The sequence below is a fragment of the Nerophis ophidion genome, linkage group LG14, assembly GCF_033978795.1.
Source record: "Nerophis ophidion isolate RoL-2023_Sa linkage group LG14, RoL_Noph_v1.0, whole genome shotgun sequence".
Lineage (NCBI taxonomy): Eukaryota > Metazoa > Chordata > Actinopteri > Syngnathiformes > Syngnathidae > Nerophis > Nerophis ophidion.
This window is the reverse complement of record NC_084624.1, coordinates 47,022,555-47,045,915: the sequence shown is the minus strand read 5'-3', so window position 1 is coordinate 47,045,915 and position 23,361 is coordinate 47,022,555.

Below are 23,361 nucleotides of genomic sequence, written 5' to 3'. Positions count from 1 at the left end.
TTGATATTTTACGGTAATGTGTTAATAATTTTACACATAAGTCGCTCCTGAGTATAAGTCGCACCCCCGGCCAAACTATGAAAAAAACTGATTTATAGTCCGAAAAATACGGTATATTCTTACTAATAACAAGTGCACTTTTCATGGGAGACAAAAAAGAGATCCTTTTGCTTAATATGTTGAAAAATATTTTTACCATTTAGTGGTCAATTGTAAGGAATATGTACTGAACTGTGCAATCTACTAATAAAAGTATCAATCAATATGACACTAGGAATGCCAGCAATGGCTATTTGTCACTTTCTGTCCCCTTCTTAACTGTCTATGCGACGTCAAGGCTTGGTTAGCCCAGAATTTTTTAATAATGAATGAGGGAAAAACGGAAATTTTAGTTTTTGGCCCGGCCCTCACTGACTTGGGACCATTGCAAAATGATGTGTGTCCCAAAGTCACCAGCCTTGGCGTCACTATAGACAGCCATTTTAAACTAGACAAACAAGTCAATGGCGTTTTAAAATCGTGTTTTTATCACCTTCGTCTTTTAGTAAAGGTTAAACCGTTTTTATCTTTTAACCTTTTTGAACAAGTGGTGCATGCTTTTATTTCAAGTGGCCTGGACTACTGCAATGCACTTTATGCTGGCATTAGCCAAAAAGCTCTCTCCCGGTTGCAGTTAGTCCAGAACGCGGCAGCAGGACTTTTAACAGAGGCCAGGAAACGCCAGCATATAACCCCAATTCTTCAGAGTTTGCACTGGCTCCCTGTTCATTTTAGAATTGATTTTAAAACATTGCTGTTTGTTTTTAAATCTTTACATGGACTGGCACCTCAATATATCTCGGACCTCATCCAAATTTACATTCCTGCGCGCGCTCTGAGGTCCGAGAGCCAATTGCAGCTCGTGGTGCCCAAGACCAGACTTAAGACCAGGGGAGACAGGGCCTTCTCTGTGGTCGGCCCTAAGCTCTGGAACACTCTGCCCCTCCATGTTCAAACCGCTTCCACATTCGAGTGTTTTAAGTCTCGTCTTAAGACCCACTTTTATTCTTTGGCTTTTAACACTACGTGAGTTGTGTGGTCCTCTGTTCTCTGTTGTCCTCTGTGGTTTTTTATACACTTTGATTTCAATTTTACTGTTTTAATTGATTTTACCGTTTAAAATAGTTTTTAATCATATATTTTTTTTTTAATTCATTTTTTGTTTTATTCAGTCATTGATGGAGCATAATATTGTTTTTAACATGGCTGTGCAGCACTTTGGAGACGTTATTGTTGTTTAAATGTGCTATATAAATAAAGTGGATTGGATTGGATTGGATTCTGCTCCCAGGACCAATCTCCTCAAACATAGTCATGTATAAGATGTATATCATTCTGGAATATATTGCCCATCCATCCATCCATTTTCTAACGCTTATTCCCTTTCGGGGTCGCGGGGGGCGCTGGCGCCCATCTCAGCTACAATCGGGCGGAAGGCAGGGTACACCCTGGACAAGTCGCCACCTCATCGCAGGGCCAACACAGACAGACAGACAACATTCACACTCACATTCACACACTAGGGCCAATTTAGTGTTGCCAATCAACCTATCCCCAGGTGCATGTCTTTGGAGGTGGGAGGAAGCCGGAGTACCCGGAGGGAACCCACGCATTCACGGGGAGAACATGCAAACTCCACACAGAAAGATCCCGAGCCTGGATTTGAACCCAGGACTGCAGGAGCTTTGTATTGTGAGGCAGACGCACTAACCCCTCTTCCACCGTGAAGCCCGAATACATTAATCTCTCACAAAGTAAATTGTCATTCAAGACAGCTTTGAAGATACAACAATTGCAGCTGCCCACGTGACATGAAATTTTAATACTGGTTTTAACTAGCTTTTTATCTCATGTTTTTTTTTTCCATTGTACAATGTTTGGTAATGCATGTATTCTTTGGTCTATGGTCATGAGCTTTGGGTCATGACCGAAAGGATAAGATCACGGGTACAAGCGGCCCAAATGAGTTCGGGTCTCTCCCTTAGAGATAGGGTGAGAAGCTCTGCCATCCGGGAGGAACTCAAAGTAAAGCCGCTGCTCCTCCACATGGTGAGGAGCCAGATGAGGTGGTTCGGGCATCTGGTCAGGATGCCACCCGAACGCCTCCCTAGGGAGGTGTTTAGGGCACGTCCAACCGGTAGGAGGCCACGGGGAAGACCCAGGACACGTTGGGAAGACTATGTCTCCCGGCTGGCCTGGGAACGCCTCGGGATCCCCCAGGAAGAGCTAGACGAAGTGGCTGGGGAGAGGGAAGTCTGGGTTTCCCTGCTTAGGCTGTTGCCCCCGCGACCCGACCTAGGATAAGCGGAAGAAGATGGATGGATGGATGTATTCTTTGTGTTTTAATTTTGTATGCTCTTTTATGGACCCCAGGAAGACTAGCAGTCGCCTTGGCGTCAGCTAGTCAATAAACAATAAATAAATTACAATTACAAATATTGTTACCTGACTAAACTTATAAAACTTCTTAAAAATCAGAGTTTATCTTCAACAAGTCCACTGCCGCCGCCCATTCCCGCGCTCGCACACAAACATTACAAATGTCAGCACAAATACACACTTTTTAAAAACATAATTTGATATTTCTATATTCAGAATCGCTTATAATTGCTTGGAGACAAACATGTTAATATTATCACACTTTACCGACCTGTTTTAAAGGAATAAAAAGAAGACACGAAGTGCTTGATTATGTTGTCATCGCAGGGTGTGGCTTGATTGAGACACAGGAGAACTAATAAGCCCCGCCCATTTCCGCTCCTTTCCTATACAAGTGCTCCCTCTGCTGGCGTGGCGGAATAGCATGTCTTGTGGCGTTCAACTTGGAACCTAACACTTAAACCTTCCTCTTGTGTTAGCTTTCTGTTACCATCTCTTATGTTAACGGGTCGGTTTTGACCCATGTTTTAAATCAGCTGTAAAATACACTAAAAACAATAACCTATCATCCAATTTGTTTCTCATCTCTTGGTTACCTTGTTAGGCTTCCTTATCCTTGAAAATATTGATTTTAATATTTTTGGTTTGGGCCATTGGGCCTTTTTTTGTCAGTATACCCCTCGATTTGAATTTTTAAAAATGGTAAAACGAACCTCAAGAGAATCATATAAATAAAAAAAGGTTGTTGTGTTACCTAACTATTACTAAGGGGCATTAGAACACATCTCTTAAATAAATGTGTTTTGTTTATTTTTTCATTTTAAGAATTTTAACTATAGTAACATCTATGGTGTTGCGGGTCAATTTCGACCCATATATATTTACTTCAAGAAAAAGGCTAAAAAGTATTTTTTTCAGCAACAGAAATCCAACATCAAACAAACAACCAATCAAGCAAATGAAACCAAGATAAATAGATTACTAGTTCCAAAACTAATAAAAAAACTAAATCAGAGTGGCAAAAAGTGACACTTTTAGTGTCCGTCTTTTGTTTGTTTTTGTAGAGGATAACAAGGTAAAATGAGAATCCACTAAAGCTCACATGATTGGGAGAGGAGCTGGCTGTCAGTGTGTTCAGTTTTGGCTCTTATCATTGCTTTATCATCTTATATTTATAACCGGGTCGAAACCCACCCTAACAACACCAAGGGCATAATTTCTACCAGAGCATTTTATAATTTAGTGAAAAAAATTAAAATGTTTTATTTTGTTGACAAAGAGGTTCCTGACAAAGTCAAAAAGCTTTGATGCAAAAAAATAAATGTATGTGGTGTTTTTATGCATTTAAAAACTAAAACGGGTCGGTGCCGACCCTAACACAAGACGAAGGTTAAAGCAGGGGTGCCCACACTTTTTCTGCAGGCGAGCTACTTTTAAATTGACCAACTCGATGGGATCTACCTCATTTATATATATCATTTATATTTATTTATTACGAAAGAGACATTTTTGTAAACAAGTTAAATGTGTTTAATGATAATACAAGCATGTGTAACACATATAGATGTCTTTCTTTCACAAAGACAAGACTATAAGTTGGTGTATTACCTGATTCTGATGACTTGCATTGATTGGAATCAGACAGTAATGATGATAACGCCCACATTTTCAAATGGAGGAGAAAAAAAGTTGTCCTTTCTGTACAATACCACATGAAAGTGGTTGGTTTTTGGCATCTAATTCATCCAGCTTCCATACACTTTACAAGAAAAACATTGGCGGCAAATTCCGTAGCTTGCTTGATTGACATTCACGGCACCCGAGGGTCTTGTGAGATGACGCTGGCTGCTGCCAGTTCATTATTATGCAAAAATGACAGAGAGGAAGGCGAGAAACACTTTTTATTTCAACAGACTCTCGCGCCGTACCTTCCGTCAAAACTCTAAAGGCCGACTGCACATTTCCTATCTTCACAATAAAAGCCCTGCTTCATGCTGCCTGCGCTAACTAAATACAGAGTCTCGGAAAGCTGGCGTGCACAAGCGATCCCTCAGAAGCTGGCGTGCACAAGTGATGTGCACGCCAGCTTTCCGAGACTCTTATTTTGTTAGCGCAGGCAGCATGAAGCAGGGCTTTTATTGTGAAGATAGGAAATGTGCAGTCGGCCTTTCGAGTTTTGACGGAAGGGACGGCGCGAAAGTCTGTTGAAATAAAAAGTGTTTCTCGCCTTCCGCTCGGTCATATTTAATAATAATGATCTTGCAGCAGCCAGCATCATCTCACAAGACCCTCCGGTACCGTGAATGTCATTTAAGTGACGTCTTGGTGAAGATTGATGATCACTCATTTTTAGGTCTATTTTTTTTAAAAGCCTGGCTGGAGATCGACTGACACACCCCCCGCGGTCGACTGATAGCTCGCGATCGACGTAATGGGCACCCCTGCTTTAAAGCATGGGTGTCAAACTCTGGCCCGCGGGCCAAATTTGGCCCGCCGTGTAATTTCATTTGGCCTTTGAGGCAATAATAAATTAACATTAGAGCTGGCCCACCGGTATTAAACAGTGGCGGTGCCGCTATATCACCGCATTCAACGCTAATTCTCATACTTGCCAACCCTCCCGATTTTTCCAGGAGAATCCCGAATTTCAGTGCCTCCCCCGAAAATCTCCCGGGGCAACCATTCTCCCGAATTTCCACCCGGAGGATCCTCTACAACCTGTCGTCACGTCCGCTTTTCCTCCATACAAACAGCGTGCCGGCCCAGTCACGTAATATATGCGGCTTCTACACACACACAAGTGAACGCAAGGCATACTTGGTCAACAGCCATACAGGTCACACTGAGGGTGGCCGTATAAACAACTTTAACACTGTTACACCACACCGTGAACCCACACCAAACAAGAATGACAAACACATTTCGGGAGAACATCCACACCGTAACAAAACATAAACACAACGTAACAAATACCCAGAACCCCTTGCAGCACTAACTCTTCCGGGACGCTACAATATACACCCCCGCTACCAACAAAACTGGATTTTGCATGTCACTATAAAATTATATAAGCCTTGCTTGTTCAATATTCAATGCAAAACTTGTTTGGGTCCCTATTAAAAGGTTAAGTTGTTCAACTTTGGCCCACGGCTTTGTTCAGTTTAGAATTTTGGGCCACTCTGTATTGGAGTTTGACACCCCTGCTTTAAAGGCCTACTGAAATGAGATTGTCTTATTTAAACGGGGATAGCAGGTCCATTCTGTGTCATACTTGATCATTTCGCCATATTGCCATATTTTTGCTGAAAGGATTTAGTAGAGAACATCCACGATAAAGTTTGCAACTTTTTGTCACTAATAAAAAAGCCTTGCCTGTACCGGAAGTAGCAGACGATGTGCGCGTGACGTCACGGGTTGTGGAGCTCCTCACATCTGAACATTGTTTACAATCATGGCCACCAGCAGCGATAGCGATTCGGACCGGGAAAGCGACAATTTTCCCATTAATTTGAGCGAGGATGAAAGATTAGTGGATGAGGAAAGTGAGAGTGAAGGACTAGAAAAAAAAAAAAAAGAGAGGGCAGTGGGAACGATTCGGATGTTATTGGACACATTTACTAGGATAATTCTGGAAAATCCCTTATCAATCGCGGCTGTGTTGGATCCATTATGGATTGAACTTTCACAGTATCATGTTAGACCCGCTCGACATCCATTGCTTTCGTCCTCTCCAAGGTTCTCATAGTCATCATTGTCACCAACGTCCTACTGGGTCATCATTGTCACCGACGTTTTTTTGATTGATTGATACTTTTATTAGTAGATTGCACAGTTCAGTGCATATTCCATACAATTGACCACTAAATGGTAACACCCGAATAAGATTTTCAACTTGTTTAAGTCGGGGTCCACGTTAATCAATTCATGGTCCCACTGGGTGTGAGTTTTCCTTGCCCTTATGTGGGCCTACCGAGGATGTCATAGTGGTTTATGTTGTGGTTTGTGCAGCCCTTTGAGACACTAGTGATTTAGGACTATATAAGTAAACATTGATTGATTGATTGATGCTTATTGGGTTACTAGTGTTTTAGTGAGACTATATAGTCGTACCTGAAAGTCGGAGGGGTGTGGCCACGGGTGTGGTGACCGCCAGTGTCTCTGTTGGAAGCCACGTTTCTCGAGGAGGCGAAGCGAAGGCAGCCGTTGGGGCCGGGCTGAGCTTTTTTCCCCCCTCCTCGACGGTGGAAGCATCCCATGTTCGGGGGCGGCCGGTCGGAGGAGGCAAGAGAGTCGCATCTGCCTCTTTGACAGGTGCACGAGGAACGACGCAAGCTACGCTCATGTATACGGTAAGAGCCGATTTATTACCACAATTTTCTCACCGAAACCTGCCGGTTCACATGTGGTTGAGAACCGTGTTCGCTTGACCGCTCTGTTTCATAGTAAAGCTTCATCTTTAAAATGTAAACAAGGAAACACCGGCTGTGTTTGTGTTGCTAAAGGCGGCCGCAATACAGCGCTTCCCACCTACATCTTTCTTCTTTGACGTCTCCATTATTAATTGAACAAATTGCAAAAAATTTAACAACTCATATCCAGAATACTGTGTAATTATGCGATTAAAGCAGACGACTTATAGCTAGGATCTGTGCTTGACCAAAACGTCCGCTACGATCCATGACGTCACGCGCACGGGTCATCATACCGCGACGTTTTCAATAGGATAATTCCCGTAAAATTCAAAATTGCAATTTAGTCAATTAAAAAGGCCGTATTGGCATGTGTTGCAATGCTAATATTTCATCATTGATATATAAACTATCAGACTGCGTGGTCGGTGGTAGTGTACTTTCAGTAGGCCTTTAAAACGTTCAAATTTAACCACAGGATTCTCAATAAAACGCTGCTGCAAATTCAAGCATCATAGACTGCAACAATAAATAAATAAAAAAGCCCGCACAATCCTGGAAGGACTAAATAATAGGGTCAATAAAAAAAAAGAAGCTGCGGGATCAAATGGCCCCAGACATGTGTTTTTTTTGGTCTTGTATATGCACCTGTTGCTTGCTTACAGATTGCTACTTCTCCACCTTAATGGGTGCAGTATACCAGCTGCATGCTTTACACACACTGTATATGACTACAATACAGGCTATGAGCAATTACAGCGGGGAATGTTCTGCTCCTCCAGTTTCCTCCCCTCTGCAGTAATCCCAGCGAACAAACACAAGCAGGCTTTATTATTCCCTGACATTTCCTCCCCCATTAAACGAGCCTTTGTCAAGGAGAGGCGACGTGTGTAATCCAGCAGATATTTGGAACGAAACGTGCGTGTGCGCCGTGCCTGGCCAATGGGCTCCAGAGAACTAATCCACCTGGTGCGCGAATAAACAGCTGGAGATAATCAAGCCCTCGTCGACAAGCTCCCCGGGAGTCGTTTGTGAATGATGATCAGCAGTGCATTAATAGGATCCGGGATCAAGAGGGGACAGAGGCTAGTGCAGGGGTCGGGAACCATTTTGGCTGAGAGAGCCAAGAAGCCAAATATTCTAAAAGGTATTTCCGTAAGAGCCATATAATATTTTTTTTTACACTGAACACAACTAATCACGTACATTTTTTAAGTAAAACCAACATTTATAGAGTATAATAAGTCTGTTATTCTCTGTAATAACATTGTTATTCTGAAGCTAACTGTGGGGGGAGGGGTGGCCTGCGGGCCTGCAGCGAAGCAGGGTGTGCCAGGACCAGCCTCGAAATCAGCGACAGAGGCGTAGATGGCCCACCTGGGCCTTGTTATCTAATCACCTGTCGCTCTGTTATAAGCAGCAGCCAGGAGGAGAGACGGGGTTGGGGCTGGAGCCAGAGTGCGAGCGAGAACGAAAGAGAAAAATACAATTGCCGGAAAGCAACTGAGAGACTTATTGAAAAATAAAACAATATTGTAACCTTGAAACAGGCTCTCATGTCAGTGCTTGGTGGTCTGAAGAACCCCCAGGAGGGCCAGCCCCACACTAACCAATAATAAATAAATAACTGTTTACCATTAACGCAACTTCTTGAACAGGTGCGGTAGAAAACGGATGGATGGATTAAAATGCACGAGAATGTTTTATGTTTTGAACGTTACTTTTAACACTGTGATTACAAGTGGAATTATTCATTATTTACCGTGTCAAGCAGTGTCAGCTCGGATTTATCTGAGAGCCAGATGCAGTCTTCAAAAGAGCCACATCTGGCTCTAGAGCCATAGGTTCCCTACCCCTAGACTAGTGGCTATTGGTCAGTTACAGTCCTGGGATGCAGAATGACCAATCACGGTGATTAATGGGCTCATTTAACAATTAGCCTCACCACCAAACTTAGGCAACCTCTACATCATGGGTGTCAAACTCTAGCCCGCGGGCCAAATTTGGCCCGCCGTGTAATTTCATTTGGCCCTTGAGGCAGTATAAAATTAACATTAGAGCTGGCCCGCCGGTATTAAACAGTGGCGTTGCCGCTATATCACCGCATTCAACGCTAATTCTCATACTTGCCAACCCTCCCGATTTTTCCAGGAGAATCCCGAATTTCAGTGCCTCCCCCGAAAATCTCCCGGGGCAACCATTCTCCCGAATTTCCACCCGGACAACAATATTGGCGGCGTGCCTCAAGGGCGTAGAATTGGGTAGTGACGCTAGGGACACGTCCGTACCAATATCCAGCCGCTACTGTGTAGTCACTATCAATACAAGCGCTGCCCGTAATGTTTCGTCAATGATTATGGCACAGAAAGGGTTAAATGTCGGTCTCTGCTAGAAGTCCCGCCTCTAACCTAAATATCGCTCCCTGATTGGTTGCCGCTGTCATGCTAACTTATGTGTGATTGGCTGTCACTCCTCACTGTGGAAAAACAGTCCCACCTATCCAGACGTTAGCTCCAAATTAGCACTGCATCTCGTCTTTTCCTCTGCTTTTTTTCCAGGTGAGAGTCAATGCTCAGTCCCCTCTACCATTGTTAACCCTCCCCGTAGGTGAAAGTTAACCTTAAACATGTGAATTCAACTACCTTAGTCCGTTTTTTAACATCGTAAAAACATCGCAGCGACCGGGATGAGAATCAGCTCCTCTAAGTCCGGGTCCATGGTTCTCGCCCGGAAAAGGGTGGAGTGCTGTCTCCGGGTTGGGGAGGAGATCTTTCCCCAAGTGGAGGAGTTCAAATATCAAGGAGTCTTGTTCACGAGTAAGAGAAGAGTGGGTCATAAGATCGACAAGCGGATCGGTGCGGCGTCTTCAGTAATGCGGACGCTGTATCGAGCCGTTGTGGTGAAGAAGGAGCTGAGCCGGAAGGCAAAGCTCTCAATTTACCGGTTGATCTACGTTCCCATCCTCACCTATGGTCATGAGCTTTGGGTCATGACCGAAAGGACAAGATCACGGGTACAAGCGGCCCAAATGAGTTTCCTCCACCAGGTGGTGGGTCTCTCCCTTAGAGATAGGGTGAGAAGCTCTGTCATCCGGGGGGAACTCAAAGTAAAGCCGCTGCCGATGAGGTGGTTCGGGCATCTGGTCAGGATGCCACCCGAACGCTTTCCTCTGTAGGTGTTTAGGGCACGTCCAACTGGTAGCAGGCCACGGGCTGGCCTGGGAACGCTTCGGGATCCCCCGAGAAGAGCTGGACGAAGTAGCTGGGGAGAGGAAAGTCTGGGCTTCCCTGCTTAGGCTGCAGTCCCCGCGACCCGACCTCAGATAAGTGGAAAAAGATGAATGAAATGGTTGCCTGGCTTAGTGTAGACAAGGGGTTAGTCTGGGAACTAGAATGAAGTATCTTTTGTTTAAAACATGTTTAATATAAATTCAAAATATTGATATTGTCTTGAATCTCTGCCGCGTATGAAATATAAAAGAGGAAAAGAAAGCATTGTTAGTGCTGCGTGCGGATGGCTTTCTTCCAGTATTTGCCAGCGAGCCGTGATTGATGTTACACAACAACAACATCATGCTGGAAGGCCACAAGTGTTGCTGTGTGCCGGTGAGACGCGTATTACAACACTTTTACACGGCGCCTGGATGAAAATTGCCACGCTGAGGTGGGATTTGCATCAATGGTTGAGCTCAGCAAAAGGTCCTCTGTGATTTGTAGCTGCGCCGCGTGTTTGTTGTTTGCAAACAGTGTCTCGGTGTTCAGAATAATGTTTATTGAACGCAGGGGCGTTCAGATGATGGGAACCTTGCTGGAATGTGTCAGATCATCCTAGTGGTGACAAGGCAGAGTAACCACTGCATGCACTAAAGTCTTAGCGTACTCTGGGAATCATCTACAATCCCTTATGTGAAACAAGAACACACCTATTTCCCTTTGTTGGGGCCTTCTAAATAGTGAAAAACTGCTCGTAAGTGGCAGCTAGCAGTGCAAGTATTGTATTTTCCAGACCATGGACCTGGAGCATTCTGAGTTCCTTTCACTAGAACTAAGGGGCCAAGCCTGACTCCTGAAAAACAACCCCACAGCATAATTCCTCCTCCATCAAATTTCACACTGGGCACAATGGCAACCTCCAAAGCCAGACTCGTCCATCAGATTAATGCAAGTAACGGATTTTCCAGATCCTGGACCTGGAGTATTCTAAGATCCTTTCACTGAAACAAAGGGGGCTAAGCCAAACTCCTGAAAAAACAACCACACCACACCATAATTCCTCCTCCATCAAATTTCACACCGGGCACAATGCAGTCCGAAATGTAGCGTTTTCCTGGCAACCTTCAAACCCAGACTGGTCCATCATATTAATGCAAGTACCGTATTTTCCAGAACATGGACCTGGAGCATTCTAAGTCCCTTTTACTGGAACTAAAGGGCCAAGCCCAACTCCTGAAAAACAACCCCACAGCATAATTCCTCCTCCATCAAATTTCACACTGGGCACAATGGCAACCTCCAAAGCCAGACTCGTCCATCAGATTAATGCAAGTACCATATTTTCCAGACCATTGACCTGGAGCATTTTAAGTTCCTTTCACTGGAACTAAGGGGCCAAGCCCAACTCCTCGAAAAACAACCCCAGACCATAATTCCTCCTCCATCAAATTTCACACAATGCAGTCCGAAATGTAGCGTTTTCCTGGCAACCTTCAAACCCAGACTCTTCCATCAGATTAATGCAAGTACCGTATTGTCCAGACCATGGACCTGGAGCATTCTGAGTTCCTTTCACTAGAACTAAGGGGCCAGGTCCAACTCCCGAAAAACAACCCCACAGCATAATTCCTCCTCCATCAAATTTCACACTGGGCACAATGGCAACCTCCAAAGCCAGACTCGTCCATCAGATTAATGCAAGTACCGTATTTTCCAGACCATTGACCTGGAGCATTTTAAGTTCCTTTCACTGGAACTAAGGGGCCAAGCCCAAATCCTCGAAAAACAACCCCAGACCATAATTCCTCCTCCATCGAATTTCACACAATGCAGTCCGAAATGTAGCGTTTTCCTGGCACCCTTCAAACCCAGACTCTTCCATCAGATTAATGCAAGTACCGTATTGTCCAGACCATGGACCTGGAGCATTCTAAATTCCTTTCACTGGAAGCAAGGGACCAAGCCCAACTCCTGAAAAAACAACCCCACACCATAATTCCTCCTCCATTAAATTTCACACTGGGCACAAATCAGTCCAAAATGTAGCATTTTCCTGGCAACCTCCAAACCCAGACTCATCCATCAGATTAATCTAAGTACCGTATTTTCCGGACCATTGACCTGGAGCATTCTAAGTTCCTTTCACTGGAACTAAGGGGCCAAGCCCAACTCCTCGAAAAACAACCCCAGACCATAATTCCTCCTCCATCGAATTTCACACAATGCAGTCCGAAATTTAGCATTTTCCTGGCAACCTTCAAACCCAGACTCTTCCATCAGATTAATGCAAGTACCATATTGTCCAGACCATGGACCTGGAGCATTCTGAGTTCCTTTCACTAGAACTAAGGGGCCAGGTCCAACTCCTGAAAAACAACCCCACAGCAGAATTCCTCCTCCATCAAATTTCACACTGGGCACAATGGCAACCTCCAAAGCCAGACTCGTCCATTAGATTAATGCAAGTACCGTATTGTCCAGACCAGTGACCTGGAGCATTTTAAGTTCCTTTCACTGGAACTAAGGGGCCAAGCCCAACTCCTCGAAAAACAACCCCGGACCATAATTCCTCCTCCATCGAATTTCACACAATGCAGTCCGAAATGTAGCGTTTTCCTGGCACCCTTCAAACCCAGACTCTTCCATCAGATTAATGCAAGTACCGTATTTTCTAGACCATGGACCTGGAGCATTCTAAGTCCCTTTTACTGGAACTAAGGGGCAAAGCCCAACTCCTGAAAAAACAACCACACCACACCATAATTCCTCCTCCATCAAATTTCACACCGGGCACAATGCAGTCCGAAATGTAACGTTTTCCTGGCAACCTTCAAACCCAGACTGGTCCATCATATTAATGCAAGTACCGTATTTTCCAGAACATGGACCTGGAGCATTCTAAGTCCCTTTTACTGGAACTAAAGGGCCAAGCCCAACTCCTGAAAAACAACCCCACAGCATAATTCCTCCTCCATCAAATTTCACACTGGGCACAATGGCAACCTCCAAAGCCAGACTCGTCCATTAGATTAATGCAAGTACCGTATTTTCCAGACCATTGACCTGGAGCATTCTAAGTTCCTTTCACTGGAACTAAGGGGCCAAGCCCAACTCCTCGAAAAACAACCCCAGACCATAATTCCTCCTCCATCGAATTTCACACAATGCAGTCCGAAATGTAGCGTTTTCCTGGCACTCTTCAAACCCAGACTCTTCCATCAGATTAATGCAAGTACCGTATTGTCCAAACCATGGACCTGGAGCATTCTAAATTCCTTTCACTGGAAGCAAGGGGCCAAGCCCAACTCCTGAAAAAACAACCCCACACCATAATTCCTCCTCCGTCAAATTTCACACTGTGCACAATGGCAACCTCCAAACCCAGACTTGTCCATCAGATTAATACAAGTACCATATATTCCAGAACCTGGACCTGGAGCATTCTAAGTTTCTTTCACTGAAACCAAGGGGCCAAGCCCAACTCCTGAAAAAACAACCCCACACCATAATTCCTTCTCCATCAAATTTCACACTCGGCACAATGCGGTCCGAAATGTAGCGTTTTCCTGACAACCTCCAAACCCAGACCGGTCCAACAGATTAATACAAGTACCTGTATTTTCCAGACCATGGACCTGGAGCATTCTGAGTTCCTTTCACTAGAACTAAGGCGCCAGGTCCAACTCCTGAAAAAACAACCCCACACCATAATTCCTTCTCCATCAAATTTCACACTCGGCACAATGCAGTCCGAACTGTAGCGTTTTCCTGGCAACCTCCAAACCCAGACTTGTCCATCGGATTAATGCAGGTACCATATTTTCAAAACCCTGGACCTTGAGCATTCTCAATCAATCAATCAATCAATGTTTACTTATATAGCCCTAAATCACTAGTGTCTCAAAGGGCTGCACAAACCACTACCACATCCTCGGTAGGCCCACATAAGGGCAAGGAAAACTCACACCCAGTGGGACATCGGTGACAATGATGACTATGAGAACCTTGGAGAGGAGGAAAGCAATGGATGTAGAGCGGGTCTAACATGATACTGTGAAAGTTAAACATGATACTGTGAAAGTTCAATCCATAATGGATCCAACACAGTCGCGAGAGTCCAGTCCAAAGCGGATCCAACACAGCAGCGAGAGTCCCGTTCACAGCGGAGCCAGCAGGAAACCATCCCAAGCGGAGGCGGATCAGCAGCGCAGAGATGTCCCCAGCCGATACACAGGCGAGCAGTACATTCTAAGTTCTTTTCACTGGAACTAAGGGGCCAAGTCCAACTCCTGGAAAAAAAACCCCACACCATAATTCCTCCTCCATCAAATTTCACACTGGGCAAAATGCAGTCCGAAATGTAGCGTTTTCCTGGCAACCTCCAAACCCACACTCGTCCATCAAACTAATGCAAGTACCATATTTTCCAGACCATGGATATGGAGAATCACGGACCGTTGATCCCTCAGGCGGTACTGCAGCAAAAAAAGGACATAAGTGTGTAAAGGATATCACCACATGGGCTCAGGAACACTTCATAAAACCACTGTCAGTAACTACAGTTGGTCGCTACATCTGTAAGTGCAAACTCTGCTATGCAAAGCAAAACCCATTTATCAACAACACCAAGGAACGCCGCTGGCTTCTCTGGGCCTGAGCTCACCTAAAATGGACTGATGCAAAGTGGAAAGGTGTTCTGTGGTCTGACAAGTCCACATTTCAAATTGTACTTGGAAACTTTGGACGTGGTGTCCTCCGGAACAAAGAGGAAAATAACCATCCGGATTGTTATAGGCGCGAAGTTGAAAAGCCAGCATCTGTGATGGTATGGGGGTGCATTAGTGCCCAAGGCATGGGTAACTTACACATCTGTGAAGGCACCATTAATTCTGAACGGTCCATACAGGTTTTGGAACAACATATGTTGTCATCCAAGCAACGTTATCATGGACGCTGTCAGGCTTTCCCCTGACAGTTTGTCAATGTTTTTGTTTTTTCCTCTGCATTTGTCTGTTTCCTCTGTGTTTAGTATCTCCTGTCTTTAGTTCCTGTCTAGTGCTCTTATTTTGTCAGCTTCCTGTCTTGTTCCCTGAGTGCTGTGTTCCTCCTCAGCTGCGGCTGATTGGCACCTGCCCACACCTGTTGCCAATCAGCCTGCTCCCATTTGTACCTGCTTTGTCTTGTGTCAGTTGCTGGATCATTGTATTGTCATTCCGACTTGTCGTTGCCATATGTTGCTCTTGTCGTGTCAGTGATTATTTTCAGCTATTACCTGTCGTGCTACATGTTGTCCTGGTCGTCGTAGCGGTAAGCTGTTCTTGTTAGCCGTTAGTTATTTCCAGTTTTTCTGTTTGCCATCCTCTAGCTTCCATGCTAAAGTTCCTTTTTGTTTTCTAGCTTCCAGTGCTAGCTCCCTTAGTTTGTTATTCCACCCACGTGCGTGCTTTTTGTTTGTTCTTGTTCTATTATTTATATTAAATAATGTCTTCATATCCAATGCCTGCCTCCATCTCTGCATCTTGGGTTTCAACAACTAATAACTCTGACAGACGCCCCTGTTTATTTCAGCAAGACAATGCCAAACCACGTGTTACAACAGCATGGTTTCGTAATAAAAGAGTGCGGGTACTTTCCTGGCCCGCCTACAGTCCATACCTGTCTCCCATCGAAAATGTGTGGCGCATTATGAAGCGTAAAATACAAAAGACCCCGGACTGTTGAACGACTGAAGCTCTACATAAAACAAGAATGGGAAGGAATTCCACTTTCTCAAAGCTTCAATCAATCAATCAATGTTTATTTATATAGCCCCAAATCACAAATGTCTCAAAGGACTGCACAAATCATTACGACTACAACATCCTCGGAAGAACCCACAAAAGGGCAAGGAAAACTCACACCCAGTGGGCAGGGAGAATTCACATCCAGTGGTACGCCAGTGACAATGCTGACTATGAGAAACCTTGGAGAGGACCTCAGATGTGGCCAACCCCCCCACTCTTGGGGACCAAAAGCAATGGGTGTCGAGCGGGTCTAACATGATACTGTGAAAGTTCAATCCATAGTGGCTCCAACACAGCCGCGAGAGTTCAGTTCAAGCGGATCCAAGACAGCAGCGAGAGTCCCGTCCACAGGAGACCATCTCAAGCGGAGGCGGATCAGCAGCGTAGAGATGTCCCCAACCGAGACAGGCGAGCGGTCCATCCTGGGTCCCGACGAGCGGTCCATCCTGTGTCTCGACTCTGGACAGCCAGTACTTCATCCATTGTCATCGGACCGGACCCCCTCCACAAGCGAGGGGGGGACATAGGAGAAAGAAAAGAAGCGGCAGATCAACTGGTCTAAAAAGGACGTCTATTTAAAGGCTAGAGTATACAGATGAGTTTTAAGGTGAGACTTAAATGCTTCTACCGAGGTAGCATCTCGAACTGTTACCGGGAGGGCATTCCAGTGTACTGGAGCCTGAACGGAGCTTCAACAAATAGTTTCCTCAGTTGCCAAACGTCTATTGAGTGTTGTTAAAAGAAAAGGTGATGTAACACAGTGGTGAACATGCCCTTTCCCAACTACTTTGGCACGTGTTGCAGCCATGAAATTCTAAGTTAATTATCATTTGCAATGAGTTTGAACATCAAATATGTTGTCTTTGTAGCATATTCAACTGAATATGGGTTGAAAAGGATTTGCAAATCATTGTATTCTGTTTATATTTACATCTAACACAATTTCCCAACTCATATGGAAACGAGGTTTGTATTTATATTTATATGGATTGGCAAGTATGAACACAAACACACACAGTGCTTGATAATCCATACTGTTTGGCGTCTCCCGCCAACAGTATATATACACGTCCTCGCCGTCCACGCTCCGACAATGACATTTGACAAAGTGCAGTAATTGCACCATCCCTCCATTCCGCTGCGCTGTTACCACACATTAACCTTTGCGCAAGTTCTTTCTATACGTCGCCAGACCATAAATAATAAGCTTATGCTCTCCAGTGATACAATCTTGCCAATCTCTCAGCATGCTGCAGTCACCCTATTATTCCTCCGAAAGGTTGCGTGGTCACACGGCTTCCACGATTCCATTCCCGGCTCTACATTTGGAGGCCTCCGAGCCGCGTTGCGATGCCGCGTTGTCTCCGCAAATGGAATATGGAAATGGGCTGCTGATGTTTAGCCGCATCACGCGAGCATTTCATCAACTGGTGGCCCGCCCTTGGCTTGCCGGTGTTCGCCAAATTGCGCTCCAGTCATGTGTGCAATCTCATATCAAATACTCACAACTGCTGTATTTACCGCGCTGCCTTGGCAGAGGTAATACAGCGGAACCTTTCAAGTTGAACACTCCTGACTGGTTGTATGACTGCAAAAAAAAAAACCCAAAAAACATACTGGGAAAAAATACTCGGCTCCATAAACCTGTTTTCTTTTTAACAGCGGAAGTAAATAAAACAATCCATCCATCCATCCATCTTCTTCCGCTTATCCGAGGTCGGGTCGCGGGGGCAACAGCCTAAGCAGGGAAACCCAGACTTCCCTCTCCCCAGCCACTTCGTCCAGCTCTTCCCGGGGGATCCCGAGGCGTTCCCGGGCCAGCCGGGAGACATAGTCTTCCCAACGTGTCCTTGGTCTTCCCCGTGGCCTCCTACCGGTTGGACGTGCCCTAAACACCTCCCTAGTTCCATAAATGCGAATTGCACTTTTATGAATGTTTGACTATCATGGAAGACTGATTGATTGAAACTTTTATTAGTAGATTGCACAGTACAGAAGAGGATGTGGATGAGGGTGTGTTCCAACACTTCTCAGCCTTCCCGGTAAGGTTTACTCAGGTGTACTGGAGAGGAGGCAACGCCGGATAGTCAAACCTCCGGTTTAGGAGGAACAGTGTGGTTTTCGTCCTGGTCGTGGAACTGTGGACCGGCTCTATACTCTCGGCAGGGTTCTTGAGGGTGCATGGGAGTTTGCCCAACCAGTCTACATGTACTTTGTGGACTTGGAGAAGGCATTCGACCGTGTCCCTCGGGAAGTCCTGTGGGGAATGCTCGGAGAGTATGGAGTATCGGACTGTCTGGTTGTGTCAGTCCACTCCCTGTATGATCAGTGTCAGAGCTTGGTCCGCATTGCCGGGAGTAAGTCGGACAGGTTTCCAGTGAGGGTTGGACTCCACCAAAGCTGCCCTTTGTCACCCATTCTGTTCATAACTTTTATGGACAGAATTTCTAGGCGCAGTCAGGGCGTTGAGGGGTTCCGGTTTGGTGGCTGCAGGATTCGGTCTCTGCAGCCATCTCCCCTTAGTGAAACCATAACAGCCAACTTATTTTAAGTGATGTCTGCTGTAGTATTGGCTCATAAGGGTGACACAAAAAAGCGTTCATCACCTAAACTTGAATAACTTTTGAAACAATTAATCAATTAATTTTATTTTTTCAGATTTACCAAGAATAATTCATGTTCTAAAAGTTTCGAAAATTTCAACTTTGAGATGCCATGCACTACTGAACAAAAGACATTTATAGTTGAGGCCTATTTTCGGCTGAATTCTATCCACGTGGCTCAATTGCAATTCGAAAAACGGTTTGGATGTCATGAATTTCCTGCCCACACAATGATCTACAGATGGGTCAGCAAGTTCCAAACCCATGGGACCTCAATCGTAAAGATACTAACAGAGAATCACACTCTGGACGACCGAAATCATCAAAGACACCACAGAACGTTGATGCAGTCACAGACTCTATTGATCGCAGCCCACGCAAGTCTGTGCGTCGACGAAGTCAGGAGCTTGGAATGAACCGGGAGTCTGTGCGGAGAATTTTGATCGCAGATCTTGACCTCTATCCTTGCAGGATACAGATTAAACCAAAGCTTACACCTGCCGACATGAGGAAACGAGTGATCATGTGTCAGTGGTTTTGCGATAACATTGACGCTGCACCAGACTTCCTTGACAATGTCCGGTTTTTAGATGAGGCACATTTTCTGCCGTCAGGACATGTGAACTCTAAGAACAACATCTTCTGGGGTTGCACACCCCCTGAGTACCGTCTGCAAAGGCCCTTACACTCTGTCAAGTGCACAGCATGGGTCGCCATTTTCAAACATGGCATCATCGGACCATTCTGGTTCGAGGACGACAACAAGCGGTTTGTGACAATCAACACCGAGCGATATGTTCAGGTACTTGGTTGACGAAGAGGGGTCGTCAGGGACTTCCAGTGGTTCCAGCAGGATGGTGCCACCCCCCACACCTCAAACGAATCATTGGCATGGCTACAGCATCGTTTCCCTGACAGACTGATCAGCCGTAATTGTGACCCGGATTGGTCGCCGCATTCACCGGGCTTGAACGCCCCAGATTTTTGTCTGTGGGGATACCTTAAGGAAGGGTGTATGGCAACAACCGCCAGACTATCCCTGATCTGAATGCAGGAATCACAGCAGCAATAAAAGCGATTCCAAGGGAACAATGCGGGAGAGTCATTGAGAACTTCGCCCGCCAGATCCAAATGTGGGAACTCCAACGGGGAGCTCATTTAGAGCAAATTTTTTGAGCGCCAGTTAAACAAAGAGTTTTTTGTGGTACAGACTGTTTTACAAATATTACACCTCTAATGATGTTAAATAGCAAACATCTTAAAGGGGAACATTATCACCAAACCTATGCAAGCGTTAATATATACCTTGATGTTGCAGAAAAAAGACCATGAATTTTTTCAACCGATTTCCGAACTCCGAACGGGTGAATTTTGGCAAATTAAACGCCTTTCTGTTTATCGGTCTTTTAGCGATGACATCAGAACGTGACGTCACTGAGGTAACACACCCGCCATTTTCATTTTCACATTACAAACACCGGGTCTCAGCTCTGTTATTTTCCGTTTTTTCGACTATTTTTTGGAACCTTGGGGACATCATGCCTCGTCGGTGTGTTGTCGGAGGGTGTAACAACACTAACAGGGAGGGATTCAAGTTGCACCACTGGCAAGAAATCTGCCGCCAGACCCCCATTGAATGTACCAGAGTGTCTCCACATTTGACCGGCGATGCTAAGACAGACATGGCACAGAGATGTATGTATAACCTGCAGATGCATTTGCAACATTAAGTTAACAAAATCACAAAGGTGAGTTTTGTTGATGTTGTTGACTTATGTGCTAATCAGACATATTTGGTCAAGGCATGACTGCCAGCTAATCGATGCTAACATGCTACGCTAATCGATGCTAACATGCTATTTACGCTAGCTGTATGTACATTTGAAACTAGATACCCACATATAATGCGAAACAAACACTTACCAATCGACTGATTTAAGTTGCTCCAGTGTCACAAGATGCGAAAGTCCTGATCGTTTCGTCCGCACATTTTACCGGCGATGCTAATAAGGCAGCCATGCTATGGGCCACTTCATTAGGTACACCCACGCTATGGCCGAATAGCGTCAATAGCTTCAATTTCTTCTTCAATTTCGTTTTCGCTATCTGCCTCCATACTCCGACCATCTGTTTCAATACATGCGTAATCTGTTGAATCGCTTAAGCCGCTGAAATCCGAGTCTGAATCCGAGCTAATGTCGCTATATCTTGCTGTGGTAACCGCCATGTTGTTTGTATTGGCAGCACTGTATGACGTCACAGGGAAATGGATAGTGGTTTCGAAGATAGCCAAAATAAGGCATTTTAAAGCTTTATTTAGGGATATTCCGGGACCAGTAAAATTTTGAAAAAAACTTCAAAAAATACAACAAGCCACTGGGAACTGATTTTTATTGTTTTTGACCCTTTTGAAATTGTGATAATGTTCCCCTTTAAAGAAATTATCTTGGATTGCCCTACGAACATGACGCTACTACCAAGATCGTATCAGGTCCCAAGCCAAGAAAGACCAGGGGCAGAGTTTTTCCGAAAGGAATTTTGTGACGAAGAATCAGGGAAACAAAACCTTTGAATGTCTCGGAGTTAAGTCTAGGGATGATGTTCGTTAAGAAATTATCGAGTTCAAGCCCATTATTGAATCCTCTTATCGAACCAATTCCTTATTGAATCCAGATAGGTTGTTGGGTTCCAAAAGCCATAGATGTTATGTGACTGGGCCAGGTGAAGGTCCGAAGCCAAGAAAGACCGGGGGCAGAGTTTTTCCGAAGGAATTTTGTGACAAAGAATCAAGGAAACAAAACCTTTGAATGTCCCGGAGTTAAGTCTAGGGTTGATGTTCGTTAAGAAATTACGGAGTTCGAGCCCATTATTGAATCCTTTTATCGAACCGATTCCTTATCGAATCTCTTATTGATTCCAGGTAGGTTGTTGAGTTCCAAAAGCCATAGATGTTATGTGACTGGGCCAGGTGAAGGTCTGAAGCCAAGAAAGACCAGGGGCAGAGTTTTTCCGAAGGAATTTTGTGACAAAGAATCAGGGAAACAAAACCTTTGAATGTCTCGGAGTTAAGTCTAGGGTTGATGTTCGTTAAGAAATTATCGAGTTCAAGCCCATTATTGAATACTCTTATCGAACCAATTCCTTATCGAATCTCTTATCGAATCCGGGTAGGTTGTTGAGTTCCAAAAGCCATAGATGTTATGTGACTGGGCCAGATGCAGGTCCGAAGCCAAGAAAGACCGGGGGCAGAGTTTTTCCGAAGGAATTTTGTGACGAAGAATCGGGGAAACAAAACCTTTGAATGTCCCGGAGTTAAGTCTAGGGTTGATGTTCGTTAAGAAATTATCGAGTTCGAGCCCATTATTGAATCCTCTTATCGAACCAATTCCTTATTGAATCTCTTATCGAATCCAGATAGGTTGTTGAGTTCCAAAAGCCATAGATGTTATGTGACTGGGCCAGATGCAGGTCCGAAGCCAAGAAAGACCGGGGGCAGAGTTTTTCCAAAGGAATTTTGTGACAAAGACTCAAGGAAACAAAACCTTTGAATGTCTCGGAGTTAATTCTAGGGATGATGTTCGTTAAGAAATTATCGCGTTCGAGCCCATTATTGAATCCTCTTATCGAACCAATTCCTTATCGAATCCAGATAGGTTGTTGAGTTCCAAAAGCCATAGATGTTATGTGACTGGGCCAGATGCAGGTCCGAAGCCAAGACAGACCGGGGGCAGAGTTTTTCCGAAAGAATTTTGTGACAAAGAATCAGGGAAACAAAACCTTTGAATGTCTCAGAGTTAAGTCTAGGGTTGATGTTCGTTAACAAATTATGGAGTTCGAGCCCATTAATGAATCCTCTTATCGAACCAATTCCTTATCGAATCTCTCATCGAATCCAGATAGGTTGTTGAGTTCCAAAAGCCATAGATGTTATGTGACTGGGCCAGATGCAGGTCCGAAGCCAAGAAAGACCGGGGGCAGAGTTTTTCCGAAGGAATTTTGTGACGAAGAATCGGGGAAACAAAACCTTTGAATGTCCCGGAGTTAAGTCTAGGGTTGATGTTCGTTAAGAAATTATCGAGTTCGAGCCCATTATTGAATCCTCTTATCGAACCAATTCCTTATTGAATCTCTTATCGAATCCAGATAGGTTGTTGAGTTCCAAAAGCCATAGATGTTATGTGACTGGGCCAGATGCAGGTCCGAAGCCAAGAAAGACCGGGGGCAGAGTTTTTCCAAAGGAATTTTGTGACAAAGACTCAAGGAAACAAAACCTTTGAATGTCTCGGAGTTAATTCTAGGGATGATGTTCGTTAAGAAATTATCGCGTTCGAGCCCATTATTGAATCCTCTTATCGAACCAATTCCTTATCGAATCCAGATAGGTTGTTGAGTTCCAAAAGCCATAGATGTTATGTGACTGGGCCAGATGCAGGTCCGAAGCCAAGACAGACCGGGGGCAGAGTTTTTCCGAAAGAATTTTGTGACAAAGAATCAGGGAAACAAAACCTTTGAATGTCTCAGAGTTAAGTCTAGGGTTGATGTTCGTTAACAAATTATGGAGTTCGAGCCCATTAATGAATCCTCTTATCGAACCAATTCCTTATCGAATCTCTCATCGAATCCAGATAGGTTGTTGAGTTCCAAAAGCCCTAGATGTTATGTGACTGGGCCAGATGCAGGTCCGAAGCAAAGAAAGACCAGGGGCAGAGTTTTTCCGAAAGGAATTTTGTGACGAAGAATCAAGGAAACAAAACCTTTGAATGTCTCGGAGTTAAGTCTAGGGTTGATGTTCGTTAAGAAATTATCGAGTTCAAGCCCATTATTGAATACTCTTATCGAACCAATTCCTTATCGAATCTCTTATCGAATCCGGGTAGGTTGTTGAGTTCCAAAAGCCATAGATGTTATGTGACTGGGCCAGGTGAAGGTCTGAAGC